The following is a 21,678-nucleotide window of genomic DNA, read 5'->3' as shown; positions in this document are numbered from 1 at the left end:
AGACCTTTAGACATTCAAGAATTCATAATTGCAGTGTGCCATAATGGGTATTCTCCGGACTTCCTTTATTGTCCCAGGCATCCAATATGGTCATTGAGATGTCGCAGACTCCAAAACCCAAACCTGAGATGACTGGACTGGCATTGGGACTGTGTTCACGGACCACATGCTGACCATCGAGTGGAGCAGTGGTGAGGGCTGGCAGAAACCCCACATCCGGCCATTCGGCAACCTGTCATTGCACCCCGCCTGCTCCAGCCTGCATTATGCTGTACAGGTGAGTTTATGCTCTTACTCTACTTTATTTTAGTGCTTTTAACGAATATTCACTTGTTAAAAAAACTAGTAAAGTCACGTCTGAGCTTTTATTTAAATGTTTTATTTGTGATATTGTAAGAATTATATCTGGAGGGGCTACCCCAAAAATAGAAATGTATGGTGTAGGTTCAATCGTTCTATTACATAAAGATGACAAGACAATGAAAACTTTTTCCCAGAAATTGTGCAAAGACTGGCAGTTCCAGAACATGTGGCCTAAAGTAGCTGGCCCTTGGTGACATCGTAGGCACTCTGAGCTGAGACCGAGGAAATATGAATAGCTTCTAGGCACTGTTGCCAGCTCTCACCAATAACTACAATGTTAAGATCCTGTTCCCATGCCACTTTAGTTTTCTCCCATGAGGGTGAATAAATGTTCTGGATCAGGGTATATCATTTTGATATATTGCCTCTCATAAAGGGGTCCAGAGCAAGAATTTCATCTGCAGCATTTTTAGCTGGTGAATGTAGAGATCTAAAGTGTCCGCTCACAAAACTTCTAATCTGTAGAATCTATAGAAATGAGATTTGGGGATGTGATGTTGACATTTTTTGCAATGTTTCGAATGTCATAAGTGTTCCTTCAGCGAAGAGGTTGGATAAAGATCAAGCCATTGTTGTGTCAGGTTTGAAATGCTGCATCCATGGTTATTCAAAAGGGGAGAGAATAAGCTTAGTTGCTTTATACGAAAATGTTTCCTATACTGGAGCCAAATCTTAAGTGAGTGTTTTACTACATGATTAAGGAGGCGTGAGTATGGCTGCATAGGTGTAGGAGCGCTCACTAAGGAAATAGGACAAAACCCTGAATCACCGCGCAATTCCATGTCTGCCCAAGCAGGGCCAGGATTATCACGCACGTGTGAACTTTTTACCATTCAAACACGACTTCCATCTCCATGTGGATGCTTTGATGTTCTAAAATATATCCATACTGTATGCGGTTTGATTAATGTTTAGCAAGCAAGTTCATTCATCAAGGCCAGCCTTGAAAGTGTGGATTAGCCCTTTATAATGTCCATAAAACTTTCAAATTACCTTATCATAAGAAAAAAAAAAAGACATTCTTACGCTCATTAGTAGCACAATCCAATATGCAATGTTCAGGTTGAGCTTTCATGTTGAGGTGGCTTGTGTATGCCCTCTTTCCATATTCTGTTATGAAAACAAGGAAATTATGGCTGGGCAATTTTTTAATTATATGATGCAAAACAGATGTTCGATTTAAATTCTACTGTGAAATTATCAACAGCTGCTGTGGGCATTGTTCCTGGTTGTATTTAGCTATGATGGAAATTATAATATTCAGCTATGCAAACATCTGTTGGCTTTATGTATAGAACGGGTAAGCTTGTTGCAGTTAATTGCAGTGTATGCTGGACTATGTTGCTCACTTCATTCAAACAAGAACAATACATTTTTATGTATTGCCCAGGGTTAATTGAAAATGGCACACACTAACATGTTCTGTTCCTGCCTCCTGCCTTTGTTCTTCTGCATTCTCTCCGCTGTCGGCGGTGGGTAGTTGTTTGAGGGAATGAAGGCGTACAGAGGACAAGACAACCGAGTGCGTCTCTTCAGGCCGATGCTCAACATGAACAGGATGCTGAAGTCTGCCAAGAGGGCATGTCTGCCGGTAGGAAAATCTGCTGTTCTGGTGATGTTTAAATGTCCGAGTGTGCAGTATTGACATATTTACTCCATGGCTGTGGATTAATTTATCCATATCCTGTGCTTCTCTCCTCAGAGCTTTAATGAAGCTGAGCTGCTGGAGTGCATCAGGAAGCTAGTGGAAGTGGATCAGGAATGGGTGCCCTATTCTGACAACGCCAGCCTCTACATCCGTCCACGTACCTGGGAACAAGAGGTCGTAGTCTGAGTGTGTGTGTTTTATTTATATATCTGAATAAGAGGCCTGTCTGCGTGTGTATTTCTGTAGGCCTCTCTGGGTGTGAAGAGACCTTCTCGCGCTCTTGCTGTATGTCATCCTCAGTCCTGTGGCTGCATACTTCAGTACGGGTGCCAAGGCTGTGTCCCTGTGGGCTGACTGCAAATACATCCGTGCCTGGAAGGGGAGGCACAGGGGACTGGCAAAATGGGGGGTAACATTTCACTCTTGCATGCTTACACATTTCTGAAACATAATTCATCAGAGCACCAATGAGCATCAATATGAGCTATACCTTAAACTATATCCTGATATATTCTCTATCCTGATAAGATCTCTAGGACCTGTTTGGCAGGTTTGACAGCTGCTTTTTTTTTTTTACTTGTACTTGCTTAATAATATAGAGGAGCTGTCTATGGTGCTGATTCCTGAATCACAGTCCACTGAGTATATTAATGGGAATTGGGTACTACAGATAAAAAGGTTATAAATAATTTATTCCATAATAACATGGAACCATATTCAATATTTGAATCATGCAAAGGTCCCCCAATAGATATATTTTAAAATAAATATGTTAATTACTTCAAAAATCTGTTTACATGGATAGAATTATTCAGCCCAACATGTTGTGCAATTTCAAAGCACTTTGGTGTGTAGCTCACTAAAGACTTCAAGTGTTTGTTTTAATTTGCCTGTTATTTGGGTATATATATATTTTTAACATCAGTCATAGCTGATATTCTATTGCCACCCTTGTGGACATATCCTGCAGTTCTTCTGTTCTGTTCTGAGCTTCTGGAGGCTCCATGATGGCCCTCACCATTGGGAGGGCCTTTATGAACACAATTGGGAAACTGTAGTTTTGGGACTCTATATAAGACCTTTTATTTTTTTGCCTGTTTGACTTAAAAAATAAAAAGGATTTTTACATATAAAAAAATACTAATCTCATATAATAGGCAATATATTAAAGATTTTTTGGTATTATTTATTATACACAAAATTGCAGAAATTCACAGAAGCCATGTGGGGAGCTCTGTTTAATACTTTTTACTTATATGAATGCAAATTGATTAAGTGGATTTGAAGAGTGGACTTGAAGAGTGGATTGATTCTAGGAACTATGGGCGTCTATATGTGCTCAGTATGAAGCATTGGATTATGGGTGCCAGCAAGTCCTTTGGTTGTACGGTGATGATCACCAAATCACAGAAGTTGGCACAATGAACCTTTTTCTGTACTGGACAAATGAGGATGGAGGTAAGTGAAGGAAAATGTTGTCAATCATTTTGGATCTAATTAATATGACTTTATATTGGCCACAGGAATTCATATATATATGTATATATATATATTTATATATTTTTTTTGTGTCACAGAGGAGGGAACTGGCAAACTCCACCATCTAGATGGTATTATCTTACCCCCGCATCACCAGGCAGAGTATTCTGGAGCTGGCACGGAAATGGGTAAACCAGCCATTAGCTATAAAACATGAGTGTTTCATTTATTAAATTTTTTTTTTTAAATGTTTAAAAACTCCCACTGATCTTGACTGTAATAATCAATCATGACATAAATTAAATATATTTTCCTTCCTTCTATACAGTTGGAAGACAGCAAAAATTAAATTCTATTTACAAGTAAATTCCATTGCATTTATTGAGGGGCAGTGGTGGCCTGGCAGATAAGGAAGTGCATTCGTAATCTGAATCCAAACTGCCAAGGGGAGCAAGGTATCGTCCCCCACACACTGCCCCCATGCTGCCCACTGCTCACTAAGTGTTGTGTGCACTGTAACGCTGTGTATCACGATGAGAGTGACTTCTCTTCACTTTCACATATTTAGAAATGTATGTTTCTGGTAAAAAAAATAAATTCCTCTGGTTTGTGGACTGACCAAAGATGCTTGCCAAAAAATAGATCTGAGCCTTCTTAAGATGAACCTGAAAACTGAGAACATTTTTGAAAACTTCGGATGGATTTCCTACTTATTCTCATCCAGTGTATAGACACCTTTAATGTGTATACGTCACAATTGCTAGAGCTCATGAGTTAATCGTGTTAATTGTGCGTGTGTATGACTTTTTTTCTTTTTACTTTCAGGACAGGTTTAAAAGTGTCTGAACGTTACCTGACTATGGGGGACCTGCAGCGAGCTCTCAAGGAGAACCGGGTGACAGAGATGGTTTGGTTCTGGTACAGCTTGTGTAGTCTGTCCAGTCAGTCGGATACTGTATCAAGGAGAAGTGAGTAAAATACTTGAATGAGAACCACCATTTCTTCCACATTGCTGCCAAATGCTAAGAAAATAAGTAAATAAAAATTAGATCGGATTTAGTGCTCTTGTTAATGTTAATCTTCTATCTTCATACTTCTAATAGACATTGTTTGATATGTATTAGTTTACACAGAACATTGTCGTGATTACTATGTTATTGCCTTCCACGCTTATTCTGAAGGGCCTTAGAACTTCCCTGTGCTGAGGACGGCTCTTCACCTTGCCTCCAGAATAATGAAGGAGCTCACGGACATTCAGTGTGTGTATGATTCACACGCTCATACACACTGAGGTTGTCAAAGTAAGTTCTCTATTCTAGATCCCTATTCTGGGGTCTGGTCTTACCCAGAAACTCAGTAAACTGATGACAATCAAGAGGGCCGGTTTGCCGAAGAGTCCTTGAGATGTGCGCAATGTAAAGGGCTGGAGCAGCCTGGCCCTGCTCCGCGGCTCCCGCATACGCTCCTCATTGCCGGGCCGGCAGTGGAAGGTCAACGTGGGATTGATGGCTGCTCGGGCGCGGGGGGCTTGAGACGGGGGGGCCGGTGGCGGCGGTGGGCGGCTCCTGAAGCACTCATTAGGCCTGGGCCCTAATTACGCAAAACCTAATTACCAGCTCCGCCGCCTTTTGTGCGTATCTTCAAAAAGCTGAAGTAGCGACAAAATAAAGCCTTGGAGAACGAAGAGACGGAGGAAAGATGCGGCGGAAGCCTAATGAACAATAAAATAGACAAGATGCTTAAATGACGGAAGAAATATGAAAGGGTGCGGGCCGATGTTGTTAAATCTGTTGACATTTAATTTGTGAGCGAGAGGCAGTGTCCCTTCGCATCGGAGACAACGCTCGGCACAAACAAAGAGGAAAAAAAGAGAATAGGCAGGCGTGTGGTCCGAAGCGCAGAGGAGAGGGATGAAAGATGGGTTTACTAACACATCCCTCTGTTTCCCCCCCTTTCATGTTAATTAGAAATTGCATCCTTTTGTTTCCAGTCGCGGCCGCTTATTTATTTCTTGTGTGGGCCATTAGAACAAATTTGCAACATGAGAGGCAAATAATTGGATTTGTTGTCACGGCTGTCGTGGATCGGGGAACGTTCCGTTTTGATTTGCCTCGTGGGCTGAGTTTGCAGATTCACTCGGGGATATTTCTTGTTTTCTGCGCTTGGTTTCTGCGCGTACGTCTCGGATGGAGAGAATCTGCCTTGATGTGACCAATTAATGACCACTTTCTGATCTTTTAATGACCTTTTCATTCTCTCCTTTGATTGCAGTATGGACGGACGGCAAGCGACTGGAACTTCGAGGTGTAATCACTGGGGGTGGAGCTTCTGAGGTCTGCTGAGACAAATGGAGGCAAAACTCACGTCCTCGCTCTGTACAGATGTTTTAAAGATTTATTCCATAGATAATATTGTCACAGCAGAGCTGGTGACCCTAGTTGTCTGTGGTAGGTTAGTGAAACTAGCTTTGAGTGTGAAAACCAATAACAGCAATAACTCACAGAGGTACTGTGAACTTTTCTGCTCACCCCTGTACTATAATCCTTATGTACTCATTATATCAGCTGTATATGACACAACTTGAGTTTGGAGGTAGTATTAGAGGTGTTATTATGGGATGAACTAGAACATATGAGAGAACAATGCAAAACTCAATGCAAAGCCAAGCACACATATTTATGAAGCACATTTAAACTAAATTGTTCACCAAAGTGCTGTACCCTTTACAGATAGAATAAAGTTAGATTGGTAAATTTTACTATTTGAATGCAAATAATAATGACTTACAAGTACTTAATTGCGACACTGCAGTACATCTGAAACGTAATGCTTAATAAGTATTATGACTTATTATTAATGTAGTACTTTAATTAAAGACATATAATATCTACTACTAAACCATATTATAGTAGATTGGTTACATAGAATAAGCTTTGGTATACCCACAATGGCACATATAGTGTTAATATATAATGCTTTGTGATTTTACGGCATAGATGAGATTTCTTCTTCCGTAGCACATGGAAAACTGATGATTTTGGATGCAATATCCCAGGCTGTTGGAGACTGATTCATGTTCTTGACACTTGAAACCTGCACAAACAGAACTTCAACAGAAACGTAGGGTTGCACACTGACGGCTTCCCTTCACCCTGAAAATTACCACGGCTAACAGGACCTTTCATAGTGATGACGCTGGAAGAACACAAGCACAATGCACGAGCGCATGAATAATATTTGAATGCAGTCGTGTGGAAACTGACCTGTTGTTCCACAAATCCACAGTTTTCTGTTTTATTCATGCTTTTCCTTTTCATTTAGCTCCCGAATATTCTAATAAGCAGAGTAATGTTGCACTTTGTACTTTTTATTGATGTACAAAGTGTGTATTTATTTGCCACCTGTGTGTTTTTGGTGGAGTGAAAAATCACATAGCAGCCGCATAGAGTTCTATATTTGTAGATGTGTGATTAGATTTCTGTAAACTGTCAGACTCTGTTAGATCCAATAATAAATGTGAATAAAATACCAGTTTGTGCCTCTAAATCTCCGCAGCTTATGCCTAAAGAATTGGGGGGCATATGCACATGTTAATGTAACACACATTTTTTTTTTTTTTTTCTAAATTCTCTCTCTCATCCCGCTCGCCCTTCTCCCGCATCCTTGTTCCCCCTCCTGAATTCTGTGGAAGTGCCGCTGAAAGTGTGAAGTCGTCTGTAGCCAGTAAAGGCAGGAAGTGTGAATGGAGGCTGGCACTGGGGACCGTGGTGATGTATGAAACACATTTAGGAGAAACAGATCCACCGTGCACTCGGGCTAACACCACTCCACCCCACTGGGAGGCGCCGGTCCTCCTGGCATGGACTGCAGCCTTAAGCCGCACCCACGGGCACTCTCCCAAGGTAAAGGCACCATGCACACATTCATCACCAAAAACATGGCCTACTTTAATTAGCCATCATTAATTTATTTACCTCGCCTCGGTAAACTGAAACTTTTATTTATTTTTTAACCCCCCCCCCCAATACCACATTGCAACGCTTGTCCCCGAGGAACAAAGACACCCTACCGGAGTAAAGCATCTCTCGTTGATTAATGCCTGCTCGCTGCTAATGAATTCCTGGGCTGAAATAGGGATTGATGGCATGACGATGGTGTCATCGCGAGTCATCGCTCAGCACACCACAGGTGACGGTGCCAGGTGCCAAAAGTAGCAAGGGTGCGAGGGCGAGCCAATCAACGCAGTCGGATTTTGCATGGAAAACCTGCAAAAGACAAAAAACACCCCCACCCCCCCATCCAGCCCTCCACTTGCACCCGAGGTCATGACATCTTCCGAACGCAGAAAGAAACGAGGCTCAGGCCCTGTTACGAATTTTGAGCCGTTACCAAGTCTGTCCTCGGTGTCACCCGTGAGTAGACCCTGTGATACACGGACGTCTCGGCACTGAAACATTTGCATAATATTCTCCAATGAGCCAAAGACCCTCCTGTACGATATGTTGGAAAACATGTGTTGGCAATTTGAACTGAAGTGAAAGTGAAGTGATTGTCATTGTGAAACACTGCAGCACAGCACACGGTGACACAAAGAAATGTGTCCTCTGCTTTTAACCATCACCCTTAAGTGAGCAGTGGGCAGCCATGACAGGCATCTGGGGAGCAGTGTGTGGGGACGGTGCTTTGCTCAGTGGCACCTTGGTGGTTCGAACTTTCTGATTACGGGGAAGCTTCTTTAACTGCTAGGCCACCACTGACACCAACTGATCCACCATTTTGCGCTGATGGATCAGCTGATTAAAAAAAAACTAAACAAAAAAAAAAAAAACACCCATTCTTGTCGATAGCTTCAAGAAGGTACATTTTGTTACAACGAACACTGGCCATCCATGGTCTGGAACTGACGTCTGTTTTTGTAAACTTCCCTTGCCTCCCGTCCCCAAATGTTCTCAATGGATTTTTAGACCACGCTGGAATTTCAAGAAGGATTCCTGCCATAGCATCTCCACATGGCCAGCCGCCATTTGATGTGGTTCCATTGAAGGGAAACGTACCCCATGTCATGGTCATAAAAATCATCTCTGGTGGGATCTCCTTGCCATGCCAGTGATGTCGGAAACCATCAGGATTGTCCAGGGTAGTTTTTTTTTCTCATCAGAGAATAAAGATTCCTTCCATCTTCTCCAAGTCCAAACAAGCAAGTTTTTTTTATTCTTTAAGCCCTTTTGCAGGCTGCAGTCATTAAATGCTAAAAATTTTAAATATAATTTTGTTATGTTAAAAATTCCTCTAAAATGTGGTGAAACTGTAATTATTTGTTCCCTTCATTTCTGTGTTCCTGCTTTTCACACTTGTATGTACTTTCCAAAAAAATCTACAATTTCATTAGGACAATTTTCAGTAAATTTCGTTGTATTTCAGCGGTTGCTCCTACCTTCTTACGGTGGTTTTCGTGTTACCCTTGCTTGCCCCAGTTGTAAAGTTCCACCTTGTTATTATATTTTATGTAGGATACTGGTCCGATAAGCAAGTTTTAAAACATATCCGACATGGTTACTAAGTTACGTTAGTCTGTAAAAGGTTACGTTTCGGATCTGACAGGGTGGAAATTCTAACTGAATGTTTTCCTAAAACTGAAACATCTCGCCATTCAGACAGAATGCTAAAAAAAATATATATATATATATATATATGGCGAAGATATGATGTCTCTGTTACAGGACTGCTGCGGTCAATATGGCCCTTACTCCCCTTGAAACTGAGAGGAACTTGCTGGCTCGTCTCCGAAATGTGGGTTAAATTGACTTCAGGCTGATGCGAGGCTCTCCTGGCTCTGCTCTCCTCTGACTTTGAGGAGTTTGTGCCCAGAATCAACTTTCCACCTCTGGCGGACGGACTGAAGCAGCCGGCACTTGGCCTGCCGCTGGATCCAGAGTCCATGTCTTACCCTGTGGCGCGTCGCCCCGGGAGGCCAGCTTGGCATCTCGCCCTCTCTCTTAGCTAAGTGAAGCCCAGGGAGGTCTCCTTAGCCTCTCCCTAACCTCGTGTCTCTTCGTCTCTCCGTCTCCGGACCTGTGGGCAGAGGACGGCGTCTTCGCCCGGAGTGAGACGTTTCATTGTCACTTCACATACGAGGGGACGGTGATGTTCGTTGGCAGACGGGCCAGGAGGGCCGGGTTTAATCAGCAGAGACGAAGAGAAAGGGAGAGCTGCCGTGGTTTTGTGTTTCGCGAGGGAGCGGGGGGGCGGGCGGGTTAGGCAATGCGACCCCCCCGTTGTCTTGCAGCGGCCCTCCCCACCGGGTCATGATCTGATTTGACAAGCGCGCCTCTGTCATCTCCAGTTGTCCAATTTGAAATTCTAATTAATGAACTCGCAGCTACTTGCGCAGCCACATCGCGTGTTGAGGTTTTCCTTCTCGCAGTGCTGTTGTTGCGGTGGCCTTGCCGTTTGTCTTCTATTTGTCTTTTGGTTATCCCCGCACCATCTAACCCCAGAGTTGAAGGCCTCAGAAGCGCTGGCGGTTTGAAGGCTGCGAGAGCCATTAGACCCCCGTGCGCTCACAGAGGACAGACCCCCCCTCTCCCTTCTCTCTTAATTAGACCTCGTGCCACAAGGAAACAAACAGGCGGCATGACAATTCGGCGGGGCCCTGAGATAAGGGGGCGGGGCTTTGAAGAATTGCTGATCAATAGCGGCACTGAGCGGTATCTGTCCTGTGTTATGGTTATTGGGCCGGGCCCCTGTGTCCCACTGGCGAAAAGAATCCAATCGCACGCAGCGGAATATTTTACCCTTCAGAATCGGGGAAATTAGAAGTTGCCTCGACTTCGGGGACAAAGCCGCCATGGGCCAGCAGGTGGCGCCGACTCCTAGTTGTGGATGGCGCTCACACATCTGTCGCGGCACACGGGGGCCTTGTCACTCTCCATCCACCCCTGAATCTCTGAGCGCTGGACCTCTGCCAGTCAGAGTGAAAATGGATGCAGGACTAATCTATTTTCATGGACGTCTTAATCCGCTAATACAGTGATGAAATCATATAATCGCGCACCATCATCTTCTGCCTCGCCTTGCCGCCCGACTGTTGCGTAAAAAACGTTTTAAATAACAACGCGTGATTAAGTGCAGTGGCAGCTTTAGAGCGCTGAGAGACAGTCCACCCCCCCCCCTCGCCCCCATTTCAGCGAGCAATGCGAGAAAATGCGGTGTCAGTGACATTTACATCGGCTTTATCCTCGCCTCACACTTGTGATCTGCCTTTAGTGTGTGTTAGAAACTGTACTCTGCTGCTTAAGAGCTTAAAAAAAAAAAAAAAGCCCACACCCCCGCTAATGGAGGGACTGAGATTGCTGCCCTAGAATTCCACAACATTCTGTCACCTTTGCGTCAAAACTGTCACATGGTCCCTTTCCATTGTGTTTCCTGTCATAAGCTCGCTACATGAAGTCCTGCAGGGATTTTTACATTTTACTTGTTATTTCTGCCTTTTTAAATTGTACCGGGCAACAACCATCTGACCAACAAAGTCACGAGTGTGAAGCCCAGTCTTGCACGTCGTACCGCTGTCCTTGAGCAAGACACACTCAACCCTGCACTGCTCCAGGGGGACCGAACCTGTAATTAGTGAATGGAAGTTGCTCTTGGAAAACAGTGTCAATTAAGATAATGCATGTAAATAAATGTTAATGTTGGCCATGATTCATGTGTCAGTGGTAGATGGTGCTGATTACTTGAAACCTTTAATTAGGGCATCTAGTCTTTTCAGGAAGAGAACCTACTTTGTATTTGATTGTATTTGCATTCATGTGTTTATTTTTCTTGCAGGTTATTTTTTCATTTGTAATTTAGATTTTTATCGTATTTTAATGCGTACGTGTACATGTATGTATGTTGAATAGGTGCTATGTAAGATACAGTGCAGGATTTAGGGGAATATAGCTAGCAGTAGCTAACTACCCACCCATCCCTTTTTGTTGGTGTGTAAAGATTAACTCCGATTATGATTGAAACACTCGCACAACCGAACTTCCAGTTTCTATTGGATTTAACCCGTCTCCTCTTAGTACGTGATTCATGGATTCACATTTGAAATGCACTTATGAAGTTCCACCTGTAAGATAATAAAATGAAATAGTGGTCTGTGGTGGGTATGTGCACCCGCCCTGCATCCAGCGTCCCAGGACGGGCTCCGGCAGCTCTGACCCTGAGTGTGGAACTAATGAAAAGAGCGCGAGTGAAATGCTGGCGGAGTGGTTAGTTCAAAGGAAAGCTCCTGTTTGGTAGAGTCGTGTCACACTGTTGCCCCAGACCAGTGTCTTGGTCACGTCCCCTCTCACTCTCGCTCTCTCTCTCTCTGGCGACATTTATGGATTTCAGCAAATTTGATGCAGGATCTCGCTCCTTTGTCCAAAGTTCCTGGTATCATAACGACTTTATGCAAAACAGAAGCACGCAGACCGGTTACGTCAGCAATAAATGAATGTCCAGTAAGATGGAGAGATGTTTACAGATTGTTTTATCTGGCATAAGATAATAGATTGTCTCAAACAGGGACGCAGAACCTCCTGTCTCGCAACATAGGGGATGGCTATTTTATAATTAACTCACATTCCTGTGTCTGGTGCACTGACCAGGATCACAAAATATGACCCTCAAAGACAGGATCTAAACCCTCTGGTTGTGAATGCAGAAGGAAGGAAGAAGTGAGAAAAATATCAGATATCAGGATGCCACTTCCTGGAACAATTTTAGATTTCCGCTGGTGGGTGTTGGAAAATGTGGAGCTTGTGATGGACCGGGTTCCTGACGGACCAGGTATATGAATATTCTAACAATTGGCAATGAGAGAGCAAATCATTTATTTAGTCATACATCCATGAATCACACCAAAGTCTCCTCATCACATTTTATTCCAACAACAGAGAAATGAGTGAGAATGAATAATAATAGATCATAAAATAGACAGGAGATTGAACATAGAGGTGTTCACTCCTGAGTGTGGTTTTGGCTCCTGTATATTTTAGGGGTCTGAAGAAGCCTGTGGTGGTCTTTCTTGCCCGTCCCTCCTGTGCAGGAACCTCTTGCTGGAACCGCACACCTTGGAAGCCGTTGCTGGAGTCTCTCGAAGGAGTCACTGTTGCAGGAGTCTCTGAAGAAGCCTCTTTGATCACTAATGATCTGCAATGGCGGAGAAAGATACAAAAAAAATTATTAATGCAATTGACATTGGCAAAGCACACAGCGAGAAATGAAGGGTATGATATGCACAGAGCATCCTGAGTGGGCAGCTCTTCTGCTTAAACCATCTAGCTGATGTTCTTTCTAAAAATTCTATCTATAGAGCTGTGATTCTTACCCAAAAATTGTGAATTTGGGTAAATGTGCGGGAAAACTTATATTAATTTAGCTACAAGTCTCAGTACTAGAGTGCACAGTAGCCTCCAAAAACACAAACCCTGCTGTATCGCAGCTAGCTGATGGAGTGAAATGAAGTTGAACACATGAATCTGGAAATAGAGGAAGTACAGAGGCAAGTTAACTACTGCTCACTATATTCCTGCAAATCTTTTTTTTTTTTTTTTTTAAATGCTGCTACTCCATGTAGTTTCCTCTTGAAATTGAGCAAAATTAAATTGAATTTCACATTTAAGCAGGTCAAATTAGAAGGTATAAGCTAATATTAATTTGGATATAAATAGCTGTATGTGCTTGATGCATGTATTAAATTAAGGGAAAATGAAACTGGTCCAGATGCTTCAGATTTGAGAGTTTGTCTCCCCAAAAACACCCAAATTTAAGTGCTCTGTTTCGTTTTTTGTTTAATGTGAATATGTGATAATGTCTCTGACCTTGAGTGTGATCTGTGTTATTTCTGACTTTTCAGTCTTGCAAAGGGCGAGTGCAAATCTGTTATCTATCTATCTCAAACATAGACAAACAACACTCTGTTGTGCTCAGACATAGACAATAGTGTGTGCTGCCCTGCTCAAGGTACATCAGTGGCTCCTTGACGGTTAGGGGATTTGAGCCCGCAACCTCCCCTTTTCAAGCCTGCATTTGCTGCTAGGCCATTCATTGTTCAATGATGTTCAGTCACATGACTAATGTATTTAGAGGGTAAAGGTACCCCCTGATCCTTTGCGTGTGGAAGTATGGTTTAGGAAGGCCAGACTATGGAAGGTTCTGGGGGGGTGGTGTTAATGAGCCTGACTGCCTCTAAATATGAGGATTGTGATCAGCAACTGTGCTGGGGACAATGGGCTGAATTGTCCCGGTGCTTGAAAAGACACTGTACATGGGGATTCTTTGGTTATATCACAACATTCGTGTTTTTGGGGTTTGAAGAACAAGATGCAATTGAGGAAAGACCGTGTGCTAAACATCTGTATCTACCGACACATGTGTGTGTTATTATGTCTGAAGCCCATAATATTTTCATAAGTTATCAGCCCCTGATCATGACTGACAGCTCTGACACACCCCACTTCTGATCTGTAGATTATTTAAACCCACTCCTGTCAGTTCACACACGTAGGTGTTTGGCTGGCCTGCCTATTTTGAGAGAACGCTCTGAAAGTTACGTTTCGCCTTTTATTTAATATGGCAGGGAAGTCAAACTCCTGCTAATTATCACATGAGTTGAATCACATGTGCTTAATAACAGGGGCTTGAAGTGGATTGTGACGCCCCTGTATTCAAGGCAAGGCCCCTTTAACTGGTCTCAGTTGCTGCTGAAGAAGTATGAATATGGGCTCTGTCTTCTTGACAATAGAATTACTGGCAGCATTCAGGGCTGCAGGGAGACCTTTTGATCTGAGCCGTGACCCCAACCTCAGTAAATTGCCAACAGATGAGCTGGTCAGGGGGCTTTCCTGTGTGTATGATCAGTTTAACCCAGCATGCATTGTTTGACTTCAGCTCAGTGGCGGAAGGGTTAGAGAGAGAGAGAGGACACACTTCTGAAAAAAAACAGTGAATCCACATTAACAAACAAAGTGCTGAATCTGTGAACCTGAATGTGGTTCATCAGCGCTCCATGCTCGAGACTGCGTCCTGAGTAGCGGTCTCTGGGGTGGGACTTGCCAGTCACAGGTCCTGAGTAACGGTGGCCTCAGCAAACCACGTCGCTCGTCCCATGCCAACTGAGCAGGATCTCAGCTTGAGTGCCCTCTGTGTGCCAACACATGCAAGGTCCCTCTCTTGCTCATAAATGGAGACTGCTGAACCAAAACTGCTCTGTAACAGTTACACACAACCTTCTCCAGTGAAAAACTTTTTTTTTTAATAATAAAAACAACTGAATATATAATACATGTAAAAAAAAAAATTATTGTTTATCCAATACAAAGGACTCAATTTGGAATTGCTGAAATTTACACTGTTCCATACTTCCCGTTAATGTGAAGAAGAGAAAGGAGGAGACAGAGGACTTAGTTAAGAGTTAAGATAAGAGGTCATCACAGCGGGCCACACTGTAATAAGGAGAAGTACAACTCCACAGGTGTCCCTCCGTACGTGCTGAGAATACATGATGAGAAATCCACTGTCTGCTGCACTCGCAAGGTTGTCTTTGCTCTGAGGACGGTTCGACGCCATTAAACACAATTACTTTCAAACAAGGCGGCGGTTCTCAGCGAGGGGTGGGTTCTGGCTCGGTCTGCAACCCGAGCCTTCTCCTTGTGCTTACTAGGAAACAATTACAAAGTCTCAAGCACGTTCGCTGGCTCTGCTTACCACATCCAAGGCTTCTTACCCCATTGAGAGGCGTTTTGATCTTTGTAAGGGAATGTAGCTGGATGGGGCCGCATCTGAGGCCACTCAGGTCCTGCTGAGAGAGACGGGCCTGTCGTACTCATCGGGGGAGGCTTAAATCCCAACCGCCTGTGTGATCATACTGATGTGAACAGAAGCTGTCCTTAAACACACACACACACACACACACACAGGTTTGCTACATTTGCATGGACTGCTATTTAATAAATGTCACACTTTTTTGAATATTCTCAGATATATTGCATATGCATACATAAAATACTTACATATGCATTTGATGAACATGCTGTTATTATATGCAATATGCTACAAAATATGACAGTAAGGTTTTTGTCTTCTGTCTTTGCCCTCTAGAACCTATATTAACTGTTTATAAAGTCTAAATGTCGTGAGGACATATATAGTATAGGTTCTTATACATGTATTTTTTAATCCATGATCTGCATTGATGACAGTAAAGTGTACATTTAAACATATTCACTACAATTCTTGTGTCATGATGCTCGATTGTTCCTGTCTTTGGCTGTAGATTGCTGTAACTGGCTCTGGAACCCAAAACAAAAAAAAAAAAACAGCATTTGAGATATGTGCCTGATACTATATTTCACGTTGTATCATTGGCTAATACTTTAGTACTCGATGCTGGAGTTCAGTGGAATAGCTTCTAGTTCTCTGCGACGATGCAAAATGAATGCAAGGATTGATGGGGGTCGGGTGAGACATGCCTGTATGCTGATGCTTTATGAAGAAGTGTGGAAGGCAGCGCAGGTGCCTACACAGAGCCAGCCATTGTGGGATGTCTGTGATTGGAGGCACGATGTGTAGGCGAGTGTGCGTCTGTTTGTTTTCCAGCGTGTCTACGAGCAAAAGCGACAGAGAAAGAGACGTCTCCCGCCCATCAATATTGCACCGTGGCCTGGGGCAGTTCTGGGACTTCAAGCCACTTTTGCTCACCTTTTTCTCTGTTTCCCTTCATTCTTCTCTCTCTCCTCACTCTTCTCTCATTTGGCCTTCTGTTTTCTTGCCTCCTCTCCCCAGCAACCCCTGCGATCTCCCTTGCTCCAACGTCCTTTTGCTCGGCACAATAATAGGCTTAACTGAATGGCACAGTGTAAGAAAACGCTGCTTTTTTTTTCCCATCTCCCGAGAAAGGTGCTTAGTTAGAGGTGGTGAAAACGCTCCAGCGCTAAAAACCAGCTTTGTTTGCAGCGTATGCTTTATACAAAGGTGAAGCTGTGACCCACCGTTTTGGTCCGACTAGTGCACGCCGAATGAAAGAAAGAGGAATCTGTGACCCGGCGCGAACCGAGATGACTACGCAGACGCAGTTAGCGCATATACAACGCCGTGTTCCATGTGTTCTGTTTGTTCGGAGACAAGTGCTTTTTTTTCCCCTTCTTTTTTATCCTCAAAGGATGAGGAATGGCCGTGCACACAATGAAAGAGAGGGGGAGTGGGAGAGAGTCTTTGTTGAGGGTCAGGGCCAGCTTTTTCTAGGTTTTCTTCTGCGTACCTGGGTCCATGGCAACGGTGCAAAACCCATGGTTTTATTATTGCACTTTATTTTGTGTGTGTGTGTGTGTGTGTGTGTGTATGATTCTTTGACTTTTTAAAAGCTTTTGTTTTCAAACCATGGCCCTGTAAACTCCTGTCAATGCAGCATCCATTTCACATATGACCGTCCCTTTTTCTCTCTTCCTTTGGTCTCTTACCCTCGCTGTATTATTTCATGTTCGGCCACATCCGCCCGTCTCTCTCTTGCACTCCCCTTTCTTTTCAGTCTGGATTGGCAAGAGTCTTAATCCCGTGTCTGGGCTGGATCAGTGTTGTGCTGTTAATCCCTGGTTTGGGATCAGAAGGTGTCTTGTTTTCAGTCTTGAGTGTAAATGAGTCTGAGTAAGTGGGGTCTTTGTGCTCCAGAGAATCCAGAGAATTTGAATTTACAGATTCTGAATTGAACTGGACCAAGGAGCAATGGAACAGTGTCTTGGCCGAATGAATGATGTCTTCTTTGACATCATGTGTGTGCATCATTTGCCTGGAGATGACATGGTATCAGGAGGTTCTATTGAAGAAAGCAAGCCAGTGGAGGCAGTGTGATGCTTTGAGCAATGTGGGCAGGGAAGGATTATGGGTCGTGTGGGCCCCTGGGCAAAAAAAAATATGCCAGCATTGTCTGGGATGGCTAGTTGCTACGTCACCATGCCACTTGTGGGTCCAAACTAGTGCGGTGTACCGTGTTGTAAAAGCAGAATGACGTTGACAAAATATTTTGCCGCTTTTTACCTCGGAAAAAGTGAAAAGAAGGTGGCTTAAGTTGGATCTTAACAGTAAGTTGGATCTCAAATTATAATCAGTACAGCCTAATGCCATTACCTCAGGTTAATGTTAGTACCAGGTTCCCCATCTCTGTTTATAGAGACAGGTGGCAACGTAGCACAACCAGATCGTACCATAACAAACATTATTTGAATGTCATACAATTCATGCTCTAAATCTTTTGCTAATCATCCCATTTCTATTCAGCAGCCTGGTTATTACCATGGGAAAAGATAGGTCTCTCCCCATGATTTACACATTGCAAGTTCTCCAATGTGAAAAAAACTGTTTGCGTTGCAAATTGTTTTGGGCTAGGGGCCCCACGGGCCCCCTGCACCCCAAGGGCCCCTGGGCAGCGGCCCCGCTGGCCCAGTCCGTAATCCGTCCCTGAATGTGGGTACATTTTGTCTCGTGCTACCTACTTCAACATTGTTGCTGATCGCTTCATGCTTCGTGGACAAAGTGTTGCCTAATGGCAGTGCCCTCTTTTAGGAGGAGGGACACAACAAGGTGCTTAAGATGTTGACTTGGTCACCAAATTGCCAGGAATAACTTCAACAAAGCATCTTTGGATTGCGCTGGGAAACCAAGTGCAATACAGTGATCTGCTGCTGACGTCTTGGTTCAAGACACCTTCAGCGATCTTGAGGAGTCCATGACTTGAAGAGTCAGATGTTTTAATGGAATGTGGTTGGTTTGTGGTTGGTTTCCATTTCATGGAAAGAGGTGTGTAAAGGTATTTAGAATTTTAGAACAATGAGTTCTGTGTATCAAGAACCACCAAATATTCTTTCATACAGAACCTTTTGTGGTGCCATATACGAAGGCTCTATGATATGGAACCATTTTCATTTCCACATGGGACCATATTTTCGGAGCACGTGCCTCATGCAACGTTTCCTGGTGTTAAAGTTGGATGGAAAATAATGCGTCTTGCCACTAAAAGAAGTCAGTAAGCGCAGCAGGATTTGGGAATGTGGGACAGCAGAAAGAATGAGAGGCTCAGAGGGAGAGAGAGCGAAGGAAGACATAAGTGTGCCATTGTCTCAGCAGTGCTTGAGCAGGCCGGGGCCTTTGGTTTGATTAGGTGATCAGAGCTTCATATTCCCTGGCGGAGAATAAAGGCCAGCTATTTCCTGTGAAAACAGAGCGCCTCACAAAGGGCCCTTTCAGGCCGACCCGCTCCTCCGTGCCTCCCCCAACACAACAACAGCACACCGTCTGAGGCAGGGGGCCGTCCCTCTCACGCGGACCCTCTACGAAGGTAACTGGGGCCTCGGTCCCGGAGAAAAGACAACATTACTCCATCACACCCGTCCACCTCCTGGGCGAGAGTATAATGCACACTGGGGAAGGAGAAGTATTGGTAAGTTTTAGATTAAAGGCTTTATTGTCACTGCAAATCATACTTAGTACAATAGTACAACGAGATTGTGGTCCTGCCCACCATTCCTCAGTGCAAAATGCCATAAACCAACAATAAAAAATTCAAAGGTAGTACAACAACAAAAAGTGGCCTATTGCACAACACGCACATTATAAATTTATGCAAGACGTACAATTGCGTTATCATTTTTTTATATGATAACAATATCTGTCTTCCCCTCCACCGCACTCCCACATTTTAAAAAAAGGGGAGACGCTCCGTGGAAAATTCCTGCCTCCAGAGGGAAACATGTTGCTGTGACTACGTGCGGCCGCGGGCGCTGTGAAATTACAGGCCGATCGGTGTGAATTTCAGGCTAATTCACTCCCAGCGCTGCGGCGGCTTCGGCTCAAACGACCGTTTGAAAAGGCGGAATCCTGCCCGGATTGCGTCGATTGTGACTTAAAACACACAAAAGTGAATCACCGTGCTTCTCCGGTTCAAGGGACCCCTAAAGTGAATTACACTGATGCTAAGTTAATATAGCCGTAAACAAATTACGCTGACAGCGGCCCGCCATATTTTGTACCCACAGGTTGGCAGTGTGACAGTGTGAGCGAAGCAGAGTCACAATCTGCCACAACACCACTTTCCGCCGCTCCATTTTGATGGAAAAATGACAGAGCGGCAAAATGGAGGTTTACTCTGGGGGTAAACTGCTCTGGTTTTTCTGTTTGTTGTTGTTTTTTTTTTTTTTTTACTCCCATGAATCAGTCCGCTAAATGCTAAATGTCAGAAGCGTGTGCTCATGCAGCGTGATGCTGGGGGCGACGTTTCCAGACAAATAAAAAGCAGTACATATGCATACAGTAACGTAAATGCCTGGAGTCATACGCAAGCAAATACAGGCCGTGGCCGTTTTACAGAGCATGCAAATTACCAAATCATTTTTATGATATTTCATCATATTCTCATACTCTTTTATGTATCATTTGTATATGGTTTAAAGATTTTTTTTTAATGCTGTTTCCATAATGCATCACTTGCAGTGTGAGCCAATCACTATAAAGGAATTCAATTCCATGTCTAACTTGTCTATTGTATCTTATGACACACATACAAATATTTCCAGCTCTTTTTTGTCATCACCGCCTGAGATATCTGACGGACCACCTCCGCGATCGTCACAAAAGCCCGCCTTGTCCCTGCAGTGCCAAAAAGCTAAGCTAAGGTTAATCGAAATTCCGTCAGCGTCAAAAGCCACAGCAACCGCTGTGAAACGATGCCTCCCGTGGCTGCCCGCAACAAGGGGCAAGGCATCGAGAGAAATTTTTTTTTAAAAAGCGTCCCTACAGGGTGACAGAGTGAGGGGTTATTTGGGAAAATTCCGGAGCGTTTGTTCCTGAGTGCCGTCAGGTCGAGGCGTGGCGTGCGCCTGCCACCAGACCCGTGTTCTGCTGAGGAAACGTTAGGGATGAAAATGTGTTTTTTTTCTGGTCAAAGGGCCTCATCGCTGTGGAAGAGCCTCTGAATTGTCCCCATTACAGGTGAAAAAGGAAAAAAAAAAAAAACACGAAAAGGAATTCCTCCTGAAATCGTGATCAGAGTTGTTATTTTCCCATTCGCTCCTACGGCCCTCGGCGTAATTGGAAAATGATTGCATCTCGTACTTTTCTCAAAAGAGGAGACGGAACAGGCGGCATAAAAACAGGGGGAACGTGTAATCTTTCAATGGTGGCAGTTTCGGTACAAAATACGGACGATTATCTTTGGGAGGCAGACCAGGTTGCCATGAGAAGTTCCTGTTGGTATTTTGGGCCGTCTGCGCTGCACTAAATAAAACCCCGCAAGCAGACGGCGCGGCTGTGCTCAGTTCCGACGGGCCTGCGTCGGCCACTATATTAAGGAGGCTGTGAGACCGGCGGATCCCTGGGGATCAGCGGCCCGCGGCTTGGCCCTACCTGGAACAATGCGACCGGCCGGTCCGATGCATACGTATCGGGAACAGGAAGTGCCACAAAAGTGACTTCCTCCGCAGGAGCTGAACAATGCTCGTTGTGGCCAAAGCTGATACGGCCATTGATGGATGTAAATCATGCACCTATTAAAACAGCCAGTGTGACAAAAGATTGACGAGACCGTGGCGCCGAAAAGCAAAGCAAAACAACAACAACAATGGTGAAAAAGTTGCGAAAAAAAAGTTCGCACAGGTTGTAAAGTGTCTTACAAACACATTTTCCCCCCATGGAAGTTCTTGATTGCCAGACAACTTTGTTTCTAGTTTTATGTCCTCAGCCCTCTGTCTGTGACACAAGGGTCAAAGTGATTTTTGTCAGCATTCACAACTTGGTATGCCTTATTTCGTTTGACCGAACTTTAACCTTTCATAAAATTTTATAACCATATATGACACATGTAGAACCAGACATATCCAGGTTAGTGGAGATATATGCTGCCTTGGCCTTTCTGTCATGTATAAAACTGCCTATTGAGGCATAAGTCGGAAAAACCCATGTGATTGTAATATTATAGATGTGCTCGTTTGTTAGTTATGTATGTAAATGACATGTATTCTGTATTCTCCGCACATAAGACCTTCATTGGAAATTGTGTAATTTGTTGTATCGCATACTGCACTGTATTTCATCAGGAATAATACATTACAATGAAGTGCACGGACATGCACTCCGACATTTCTGGTGCATTTGTCCTTAAAAGTGAGAGAATT

The 21,678-nt window shown here is 43.8% G+C and overlaps 1 pseudogene; it reads left to right on the top strand.

The window, feature by feature from the left end:
- The window catches only part of LOC114765215 (branched-chain-amino-acid aminotransferase, cytosolic-like), an 8,784-nt pseudogene extending 2,984 nt beyond the window's left edge, over positions 1–5,800 (top strand).
- The last annotated feature ends 15,878 nt before the right edge of the window (positions 5,801–21,678 follow it).

Source organism: Denticeps clupeoides, chromosome 15 (genome assembly GCF_900700375.1).
Source record: "Denticeps clupeoides chromosome 15, fDenClu1.1, whole genome shotgun sequence".
NCBI classification, from domain to species: Eukaryota; Metazoa; Chordata; class Actinopteri; order Clupeiformes; family Denticipitidae; genus Denticeps; species Denticeps clupeoides.
The sequence above is the reverse complement of the archived record's forward strand: the minus strand, read 5'-3'. Positions and strand labels throughout refer to the sequence as shown.